The sequence below is a fragment of the Sander lucioperca genome, chromosome 2 (genome assembly GCF_008315115.2).
Source record: "Sander lucioperca isolate FBNREF2018 chromosome 2, SLUC_FBN_1.2, whole genome shotgun sequence".
Lineage (NCBI taxonomy): Eukaryota > Metazoa > Chordata > Actinopteri > Perciformes > Percidae > Sander > Sander lucioperca.
In genome coordinates this window covers 32,275,332-32,286,710 of record NC_050174.1, presented here as the reverse complement: position 1 = coordinate 32,286,710, position 11,379 = coordinate 32,275,332, and positions in this window count along the sequence as shown.

The following is an 11,379-nucleotide window of genomic DNA, read 5'->3' as shown; positions in this document are numbered from 1 at the left end:
TGGCTGTGAGTTTTTGTTTATTTTCTCGTTCTGTTTTGTTCTCCACGGTTAGTTTCTCTGTTGGTCCTGCCTCTCTCTGTGTTTCCTCTGTTTTCTCCCCCCTCCCCTCCGGTCTACTGCTGCCAGCTGACGACGCGCACCTGTTTGCCATCCCATCATCACCTCTCCTGCCGTACACACCTGCATTGGTCATCTACAATCAAGCTCAGTATATGAACCCCGGACCAACTCACCATTTTCGCTTGATCGTTGTCTCGGCCACCCTCGTGACTTTCGCTCTAAGCGCCAGAGGAAGATTCTGTACTTACCTTTTCTCAGCTTGTTGTTGTTGCCTGTACCTTACCCCTTCTTTGTGTTTGTTTCTCCGCAGTCATCTTCCACCTTCACGCTGTCTCCAGTCAGCTGGCTCTACCATCCAGTCCCCCCCTCACGGCTCCCTGCTTCGTTCCACCTCCAACCTCGCTTCCAGCTCCAGCTCCTCGGCTCCCTCCTCCAACCTCGCTTCCAGCTCCTCGGCTCCCTGGATTCCAGTGCCTTTCCCTGGGCTTCCTCGGCCCCGGTTTCCCTACGCTCTCCTGTGTTCCCTCGCCATCCTACCCTGACTATCATCCCTCGCCATCCTACCTCTGCCCTCTTGCCCTAGCTCCTGTCCCTGATGGACGCCTCCCCACCTCATTCCCTTTGAATTATTTAAATAAAACTTTGTTTTTGTGAAGCCTTTTATTTGGGTCCGTTGTCTCCATCATAACAACAAGGTGTGTGTGTGTGTGTGTGTGTGTGTGTGTGTGTGTGTGTGTGTGTGTGTGTGTGTGTGTGTGTGAATACCATGGATATAGTGCCAGGCATGCCAAACATTTAAATATGCACTTCAATATTCAATGGAAAACACAGCGCTTTCAAGCCAGAGAGTGGCGTTCACTTTGCGGCGAAAACAAAATACTTTCACCCAGGAAACTCTTGTTCGTTCCTCGGAAATGTCTTAATCCAAACCACGTTCTGATAAATCTTTTCCCCACCGGGGATAAAAATAATTCAGCAGAGGCAGGGATATGTTAAGCAGAAAGGGGGAAATCCCACACATCTCCTCCTGGCAAATCACACCCTGTACATATATTTAAATTCTTAATAGAGGGCAGGTTGGCACCAGGGATTTATTCTGCAGTCTTGACTGTCTGTTCCTGCCCTGTTTGGTGGCTGATCAAGAGAGAGAACTGGGTTATTGCAGTATAGAACTGGAACAGCAGCTCCTGAGGCAGTCTGAACTAGCTGAGCTGGCGCTGATAATAGAGTCTATGTTGGACCTCCAGGGAGATTGTGGATCCCAGAAACCTAAAGGCTTCTGTAGTATATGACCATTCTATAACTTTCTATAAACTTTGCTTAAAGGTTTGTTATAAGGGAGTCCTATGAACTTTACTCTACACTTACTGAGAACATCTGGAAAATGTTAAGCAGAGCGGAGGTCCCCCCAAGACAGAAGAGACCTTTTTTGGAGTTGTGCCAGATAACAGGCATTGATTGGCTAAGTTCTGTGTCGAACCATGTATTCACACATATCACGCCCTATGATGATACCATGCATAGGATATATACGTTGCTCACACAAAGGAAAGGCAGAACGACTTTTGGAAGAATTTGAGTTGGTCGTTCTCCAAGCTTTCTGCAGGAGTTTGTTAAATTGATGCTGAATCTTTGCTTGTAATAAACCTTTTTATAATCAAGATCAGTGTCGGCGGATTCCTCTTCATACAGCATCACAGCATTACTATTTAAGACACCACAATTTTGGCGACGAGGATGGGATCGGTTGCATCTCCCAGGTCATCGTTTCATCATGGGCACTGAGGACTGACCTGACTGGTCGACTATGAGGTGAGCTTTCTCACTATTTGGGCGCTGGTCAGTTCATGTGTGGCTCTGTGTGTGCGTTGAGGGATTGCACCGTGTCGAATCTGTGTGTATTTTGTGTAGTGATTGCTGTGTGATGGGGTTCCGTTTTAAATTATTTGTGTTAAAATCAACGCAGACAGAGGGAAGTGTGAGTTAACATATGAGAAATAAGAAGAAAACAAAGCAAATGCTTTAAGCAAGCTAGAGAAACAGAGAAAAAGGAATATGAGACAAATGAAGCAAAGGCTTAAGGAAGTTAGAGAAACAGAGGAAAGGAAATTCAAATGAAGAAATAGAGAAAAGGGAGAAAAAAGTAAGGAATTAAGGAATATTCACATAGACGATGTGAAAAGATTTTAAGGAATAGGCAAATTGGATTAAAAAAAACAAAAAAAAAAAACAGTTGATAACCCTGGCCAGGGCAATTCGGCTTAAACAACATAAAGAAAGAAAAAGGAAACAAGAGAAAATAAAAACAAGAAGTAATAAGGAGAAGAAAAAGGAAATAAGAGAAAATAAAAGAATACAGAAAAGAACAGGAACAATAAAGAGAAACCAACAAAAACAAAGAATAAAGGATAACGCCGTTAATCTGACATAAAAAGCCCTTTGAAAAAAGGCGATCACAGGATGGGCCGTAGTCTTGAACTTTTATTAGGTGAAAAGTTTGAGCCAGTTCTGAGAACTGAGGTGTAGACTAACAGTTCAATGGTAAGTTTACCAATCGATGCATTGTTGACGAATAATGTTCGAAACAGACTCCATTGGGCTTCTATACCTAGGTAGCAAAATAACAAAAAAAAACAAAAGACAAAAAAAAACAATACGGCGGAAAGCAGACTCTTTTTAGGAATTACATGCATGAATGATGTCGACTTTTGTGTGTATGAGAGAGAGTGTGTGAACAGCGGTGTGTGTGTGTGTGTGTGTGTGTGTGTGTGAACAGTGGTGTTTCTGCTGTGTGTGATAGGCTGTGCATGCGTGATAAGGATATCCTATATTAGATATATATGAAATATTCTGTTCAATATGGCTAAAACTATGAGTCTCTTTTTGAAGAGAACGTTTTCAAAAGTGTTAAAATGTATGAGCCTTCTTTGGGAGGACTTTTGTTTAATAATCTTATGAGTCTTCTTCGAAGAAGAACGTTTTCAAAAACATATAAAAACTTATGAGCCCCTTTATAGGTCAATAGGTCTGTCTGTTGAGAGAATTTGTAGGAATCATTAAGTTTTCTCTGATTTCTTTGAGATTGTTTAAACTGCTTTATGATAGCATATTGCTATTTGCATTATCTGCTGCTTTGAAACTACTAAGATTAAGAAATTCTGTGTTAAAGTACGCTGAGTGATTCTTAGTTATTTTTTTTGGTTGAGTGTGAGCCTAGGTTCCTTAACTCCAGTGGAGTTCCTCTCACTGTGGAATCACACTGTTGACTGATCTGCGCATGTCTAGGAATGCTAGGAATTCAAGTCTTCACAGAAAGTTTAAGCCACTCCTTACCTGCACTAAAGGGCAGAGATGGAGCGGCTAAAGGAGAAAGGGGGGTTCAGTGTAGCTTAGTAAAACATTAAAGTGGCTGTTGCTTGACTATGAAACTATGCGATTAAGATCCATTAAATTATAAATGAGAGTTATGTTGATAAAAAAAAAGCGAGAGAAAATGTCATAAACACCTAGAGAAATGGCATTAGAATTTGAAATGTCCTTCTAATTAGGAAGCCTTAATTATGCTTGCTTCTGAAGCATGAAAAGAAAAATTGGGAGAAAGATTTGAGGATAAAAGTAGGATAAATAAGGCTCAGGCCTGAAAGAAAAAGGAAAAAAGAGAGATTAATAGCTGGCATAGGTGATTTGCTGGAACTCAAATCAGTGATTGATCTCCCTGGATTAAGAAAAGTCCAGCCTCTATACCTCTATTGAAAGTAAGAGATGAGAGGACTGATTGATGGGCTTCAGGATTGTCACCTTTGCCATTTTAAAATGTTGGATCACTTGTTTTGAGTGGCGAGGCATCTAAAATGATTTTACTTTGAATAAAACAATTCAAAATTTGATTTTTGTTTTTGATTTTGCTAAAGTTCCCTACTGTTACGTGTGGTTATGTCATTGCACCAAGGAAATGAGTGACATTTGTGAAGGTGGAAAACAGAATGAATGAATCTGATTCCTGTGAAGAAACAGCGAGTCAATTCAATCCTAATCAAACAGTTAGAGTTAATAATGGGTAACTATTGTTACAAAAGATGGTCAGGAAAGCTGAGAGAAGAAGTGTATGCTGTAGAAAGGGAAAAGAAAGTTTTATGGGATAATGGAAAAAAGGCATGACTTTAAGAGAAAGTTAAGTGTACAATAAGGTACTAAGGTGGTTAAAGACAGAAAGAGAGTGTTGAGAAAGTGACAGAAAGACAAAGAAAGAGATAAATGTACTTTTGAATTAGGATACTGGAGTTCATACTAATATTGTTGTTACAGAGACAACTGTAGCATTGGGGTTACAATCTACAGGAGGGTAAATGTTTTGATGAAAATAGTAAAAACTGCTATATCACAAGCACCAAAACCTAGGGAAAAGAGATAAATTATGTAATTTTCAGGAATGACTAGTGGTAATTTCCAAGACAAATTGCTTTTGGATATTACTGCAATCTGACATATCATAAAAAATGAATTAGGATTTGTGAGAACAAACATATTTTTCTACATTGTTACTTTGATACTTTAAGTACATATTCTATGATACTTTTCTTACTTAGGTAATATTTTTGTAGCAACATTTTGAATCAATGATGTCATACGTTAGGATTAAAAGTATAAGTAATGCTTCTTGGAGGTGTTGTGTTTTGTGTTTATTCAGTGTGCCTCGATGGATGTCAGAGCAGACCTGTCTTACTCCTCTACAAGCTGATTTGGTAGTCAACTTTGGTCCCATCCCCCACCACTTGCACCAGAAACTGCATCTGGAGCTGGAGCAGCAGAGAAGGAGGGGCGACAGATTTACAACTGTCCATGATTAAGTGACTGAATTGGACACCCAGATGGCTCTCAGGGCATGACCAGAGACTGACATTAAAGAAGTAACGTCACACATGCCTACAAAGTACTTTGGTGAAACATTCACAGATAACTAATAATTGAGAAGCTGAAACAACCATAAAGATGAATCCAAGCTCCAAAAGTAAGAAGAAAATGAAACATCTGGAAACTAAGGACAGACTGAGGTTTAGCAAGACAAAGGATGATGATGATGATGATGATGATCAGAGTGATTCAGAAGAGTGTGATGAAAGTGAAGATGGAGACAGTAATGAAGATTTGGAGAGCAGAGGAGCTACAGGACTTCATCCTGCAGCGATTAGCATAGAAGAGATTGAAAGAGACATGGAGCAATTGGAAGAGCACTTGGAGAAGCTGAAGATACAGAGGGAGAAATTGCTGAAAAAAGGGTCCCCAAAAGTGAAAGAACAGGACCGAGAAACTCTTAGAAAACTCAATCAAATGCAGCTGGTGGAGAATAAGAAGGACAAGAAGCAGGTTTTGGTTGTGCAGAATCAATGCCCACCAAATCAACATTCGCCGCCACAACTTCAGCCGAGCCACGTCCAACCGCAGTTGCTCCAACCACCATTTGTGGTTCCAGTTGTTTTATATCCACAGCCAGTTTTTGGACAGATACAGAACTGGAGAGGAAGAGGACGAGGAAGCTTAGGCAGAGGAAGAGGAAGAAGATTTGATTCATACTCTATGCAATCACCACAAGCGAGTTTTAATTGTGGACAGGATGGACACTTTGCCCGTGAGTGTAATAGACCAGGAAGAAACTCCAGAGGAAATTACAGAGGAGGATACAGAGGCCAGTCAAGGTCATTTGGAGGACCGATGAACCCTTATAGGAGTCTGGAACCAGGATTCTAGAGATGCCCAGAAGATCTGAAAGGGGGGTGTCAGCTGGTGTCATCAGGACCAGAAAGAGATCCAACAATTGAGGACAAGGACAGTCACAAGTTGGTACAGATCTGCACAGATGAGCGTTGACATCAGCAGACTGACCAGAGAAAGAGGGAGGAGTGAGAGAGATTGGATTTGCTCTGACGCATCGACGCATCGACACACTGACGCATCGACGCATCGACGCATCAACGCATCGACGCATTGACGCACCAACACATAAAAAGGAGGTAATGCACCGACAAACACACAATTTGAAAATACAATTACTCTAAAGAAGTAATTATTTTTACTTTTAAAATAGAGTTACTCCTATGTGAATACACCTATGTGAAGGGTTAAGACATCTAAATTAAGCAAATTGGTATGGAAAACCTTATATTTTGTTAGTATCTGGTGAAATCTATTTTGTTAAAGTTGTAATGATTTTCCTGTGACAGCTTCTAACAAGACTAGTGACAAATATGCTACTTTGGTTGCTGTGTCAGGAAATGTTAAAAGAACATTTCACTGTTTTATTTTTGTGCTCTAATGACATTTAGTTTACAACTTTTGAAGATGTTTCTATTGTTTGAGTGTTGCCCAGATAATTTATGGGGAAGTAATCTCATGTATGAATTTGAATTGTTACAAACAGCAGATTAAGAGTGCTGTTCTCAGAATTTGATTAAAAGTAAGCTTAGAACAATTGTGTTACTATAAGTAAAATAGGGATGCATAGAGAATGCATAAAAACATTAGCAGTGATAATGTGAGAAAGGATAAGACAACTCCCAATCATAGATATAGTCTACTCAAATTAAAAGTTGTTTGCATTGGTTAATTTGTTGTTTATAGTGTACCAGTCATTTGTTCATGACTTCTCTCTAAGATTTGCGAATGGAAATCAGTTATTATAGCCCAATGATGGACCAGCATCTTTTGTTATTGATACAGAGGTTTAGAAATCTGATTTGAATTTCACTATTCTGCATGAGTTGCAGTGGTGTTACTTAAGGCTGTAGAGTTAAAGGGTAAAAACCAAATAATAATAACTTACAAAAACTCCAGAGTGAAGCTCTGTAGTTTATTGAATTTTGATAAGTGATTACAATTTAATGGAGAGGAACGATTGTACTGCATATTACATTAGCAACTAGACATGGTTTGTCTTGTGTTCAGGATGAAAATGTAAAGATGTTAAATGTGAAGAGTTTAGGATAATTTTCATAGTTTAAGATGGCTACACTGATGTGTTGAGATGTTAAAGTATCAGTCTAAATTTTGATGAATGCTTGCATTGGACAATTGAGAATTCAGTATTGACTAACACATGCATGGTTATAACTTTACAATGTGGCAAAGTGGCTGCATTCCTTTATGCTAGTATATTGCTGTGTCATGTTACCTTTCGGCCTTTGTCTAATTTAAACAGGAATGTCACATAGATGAGGTTGACAGAGTTGGACATAAGGAGATTTATTACACCCACCATCTGGTAACCAAACAGTGAAGAGAGACTTTTGTGTGGTACTTTGTAGAAAGCAAGTAATTACATGCTATAAAATGATTGGCTCTTAAAATAAGTTTGGTCTTCTCTAATCCCCAATTGACTACACCAAGACGTGTTAAAAAGGGATGTTTATGATTTGTTTGATTTAATTTGTTGAAGGTGTGATTGATGCATCAGGATAAGAGTTATTTTTTAGAAATGATAACTTTTGTTGCTGACTATCAATGGTCGGCGAAGAGGGAATTAGACATTTTGTTTAAAATGAGGGTTTGGTTTAATTTTTTAGTTTTTTACTGTATGTTTTTTTTTCACATTTCTTTGGATTTTGTTATTAATCAAAGGGGGGAAATGGAAATGGAATGTGATTCATATTATCATATATTATTTTTGATATTATTAATTTCTTATTCTTATTTGATGTTTTTAATTTTCATGTGTTGTTTTGCAAACGATACTGGTCAGTGTTTTCTTTTCTTCCAGAGCATATGGGGTAATGTGCAGAGGGAGATACAGATACAAATATGGACAATATGAAGGAACTAGGAGACTTCTGAACCAGGATGGTGTGGATCTGTTCAGATTTCACCACATCAACATTGCTGAGAAGCTGCAATGTAGTGGACTACATTCCTGTGTTTGTCTGATATATATATACATGTTTGCAGAGTAATACATACTTTGTATAATATTCTTGCATCAATTGTTTGAAGAATGATGTTTTTGTCATGAAGTGAATATATGGAGACCTCAGATGTTTTTCTTTTTTGTTGACGCTTAGGGAAATGGGGTCTAGGCAAGAAATAGGAGTCTTTTTTCAGATCCGAAGGGTCGACCTGCCTGAATTTGGACATTGTTTTGATTTTATTTCATTTTCTGAGGTTTTCACATGTATTTGCTTAAACCATAATTCTACATAAACTGATAAAGATTTAGTTTCTAATTGATCTGGAGTACCAAGGTGGTCGCCTAGGCAGAGGGACCGTGAGAGTTTTCCTATCTTGATTGATTGATGGTTACTTGAAAAGACAGCTGCCAGATGGGTTTTTCGCTCTCACACTCCAACGATTTCATTTTGTTACATTCTATAAATTTGTTTACACTCCGAAAGTTATATTATAAGGAACATGTTATAATGAGAAATGTTATTCCTACTCTTCTTGTTTTTCGAGACTTTATTAAGTCTCGAAGGGGGGAAATATGTAGTATATGACCATTCTATAACTTTCTATAAACTTTGCTTAAAGGTTTGTTATAAGGGAGTCCTATGAACTTTACTCTACACTTACTGAGAACATCTGGAAAATGTTAAGTAGAGCGGAGGTCCCCCCAAGACAGAAGAGACCTTTTTTGGAGTTGTGCCAGATAACAGGCATTGATTGGCTAAGTTCTGTGTCGAACCATGTATTCACACATATCACGCCCTATGATGATACCATGCATAGGATATATACGTTGCTCACACAAAGGAAAGGCAGAACGACTTTTGGAAGAATTTGAGTTGGTCGTTCTCCAAGCTTTCTGCAGGAGTTTGTTAAATTGATGCTGAATCTTTGCTTGTAATAAACCTTTTTATAATCAAGATCAGTGTCGGCGGATTCCTCTTCATACAGCATCACAGCATTACTATTTAAGACACCACACTTCCACAGCAGACAAAGTGCTGCTGAGTATGGTGATGGGGGGCAGTATTGAGAGGCTCCTCCTGAAGTCCACTGTCATTTCCATGGTTTGAGTGTGTTCAGCTCCAGGTTGTTATGACTTGTTGTGTCGTCTGCAAACTTCAGGAGTTTAACAGACGGGTCTCCTGAGGTGCATTTGTTGTTGTAGAGGGGGACGAGCAGTGGGGAGAGCATACATCCTTGGGGATGTCAGTACTGATTGTCTGGGTGCTGGATGGGATTTCCCACAACCTCACCTGCTGACTCCTCAAGTTTGTGATCCACTGGCTGGCACAGTGAGCTGGGTAAGTTCGTAGCGGAGGACTTCTGGGATGATGTTGTTGAATGCCAAGCTGAAGTCCACAAACAGGCGTATGTCCCTGGGGGAGTTGAGGTATTGCAGGATGCAGTACAGTCTCTTATTAACTGCATCATTCACTGACCTGTATGCCTGGTCGACAAACTGCAGGGTGTCCAGCAGGGGTCCTGCGATGTCCTTCACGTGGGCCAACACCAGTCTCTCAAAGGATTTCATGACCACAGACATTAGGGAGACAGGCCTGTAGTCATTACATTTTAATTAATAAAGGCTTATCTTATTTTATCTTATAAATTAGGTTAGAGAGAGTGTCTTCAACCTAAAAGGTCAAAGGTTACAAACACATACATCTAAATAAAATCACTCTTGTGAAATCTTAATATTGACAAGATAAACAAAAAAAAAAGAAGATTAACGTGACTAAAATGTTGCTTGATTCCACAATGTTGATATGCAACAAAGTTAATGTCTCCAACTTATTTCTGGATTGATTAGTATCTTAAAGGTGTACAGCATTAGTACTGCACTTCCAAAATTAAATTAAATTAAATTGCTGCTTGTAGTTTCTTCAATTTAGAATCAGAATCAGATTTAGAAAAAGATGTATTGCTAGGAAGTAGCATTTACTAGCACTTATCTAATAATTTATTATGTCATTTCATCCATGCATATTGTATATCACTCTTTATTTTGCAATTAATATCTCAGGAGCTCATGCATATGTCAGACAAGCCCAACTACATCCTGGTCCAGACTCTCTTGGACTCCCTTCAGAGAGAGCGTCACTGGCTCATATAGCCACCAGATGGCAGCAAACAACACCCAGCTACTACATGTCTGGAGCTGTGGCTCACTCACCCCAACTCCACTAATGGTAACACACTGACACTGGATCATTGACTGATGTTCTGAATAATTACAAGCATAAAGTATTTTAAGGGAATAATGTAAACTGTTGCTCCTCTTTAATTAATCATATACCATCATTATCAATTATCTGTAGTGAGGCAAAGGAGTATGTTAACAACATGTTTGTTGTTTGTACTGTGTTGTAATTTTGTAAATACATTTGAAAATTCATCTTCCTCAGGGATGTATTACATTGACCATAACCAGGGTAGCCCAGCTGATGCTTTTCAAGTTTACTGTGACTTCACAGCAGAGCCAAAGACCTGTCTGTCTCCACTCCAACCTCAGGTATCAACAACACACACTACAATATCTACTACTGTAGCATTTAAAACATGATCATTTGGAGATCACATGCAACTGTAAGATGTAAGCAGGGTTGGGTTAGATTACTTTGAAATGTAATCCATTACTGACTACAAATTACATGGCAACTTTTGTAATCAGTAATGTAATCAGTTGGATTACCCAAAACATGTAATGTAATCTGATTACTTTAGGATTACTCTTAGATCACAGTAAGTTAGACTACTACCGCAGAACACTGCTGTATTAACGTTACCTATGCTAACTAACAAGTCGAGTGATGTTACAATGAATCCGAGGATAACGTTAAGAGAAACATTAAAAAAATCCAAAATAACATTATGAGCGGTCGACATAACGTTTAGCCTAACCATCGCTACCATGATCAATACTGATGTGGCAAATGCAAATTTAACCTTCACTAAATGGTGAAATAACTGAAACCATTAGTTTATCATCATTGGACCACCTGATAGCTAGCAATGTTTGAACGATGCCGAGCATGTTCCTGTAATGTTAATGTTAATGTTCAACTTACCTGCAAGTGTTTTTGAAGTAGTTGTTAGCGCCGTTGACAATACTTGCACTTTTGGTTTGCACAACTTGCACACAACATACACATTATTATTTTCCACTGTCTTTAAATCGAAGTTGTGGCGATATTGCCAACTAGTAAACGCATTTTTCCCAACTGAAACGGGTCTGTCTTTCGAGGTCGATGGCTCCTCCATCTTGAGTTTTGATTTGAACCTTTTTCTTGTCAAGAAATTGGATGATAGTGACATCTAGTGGACAAACGAATGAACTGCTTGTCAAATTAAAACAGGCTATCATAAAAAAGTTGCATTGATTACATG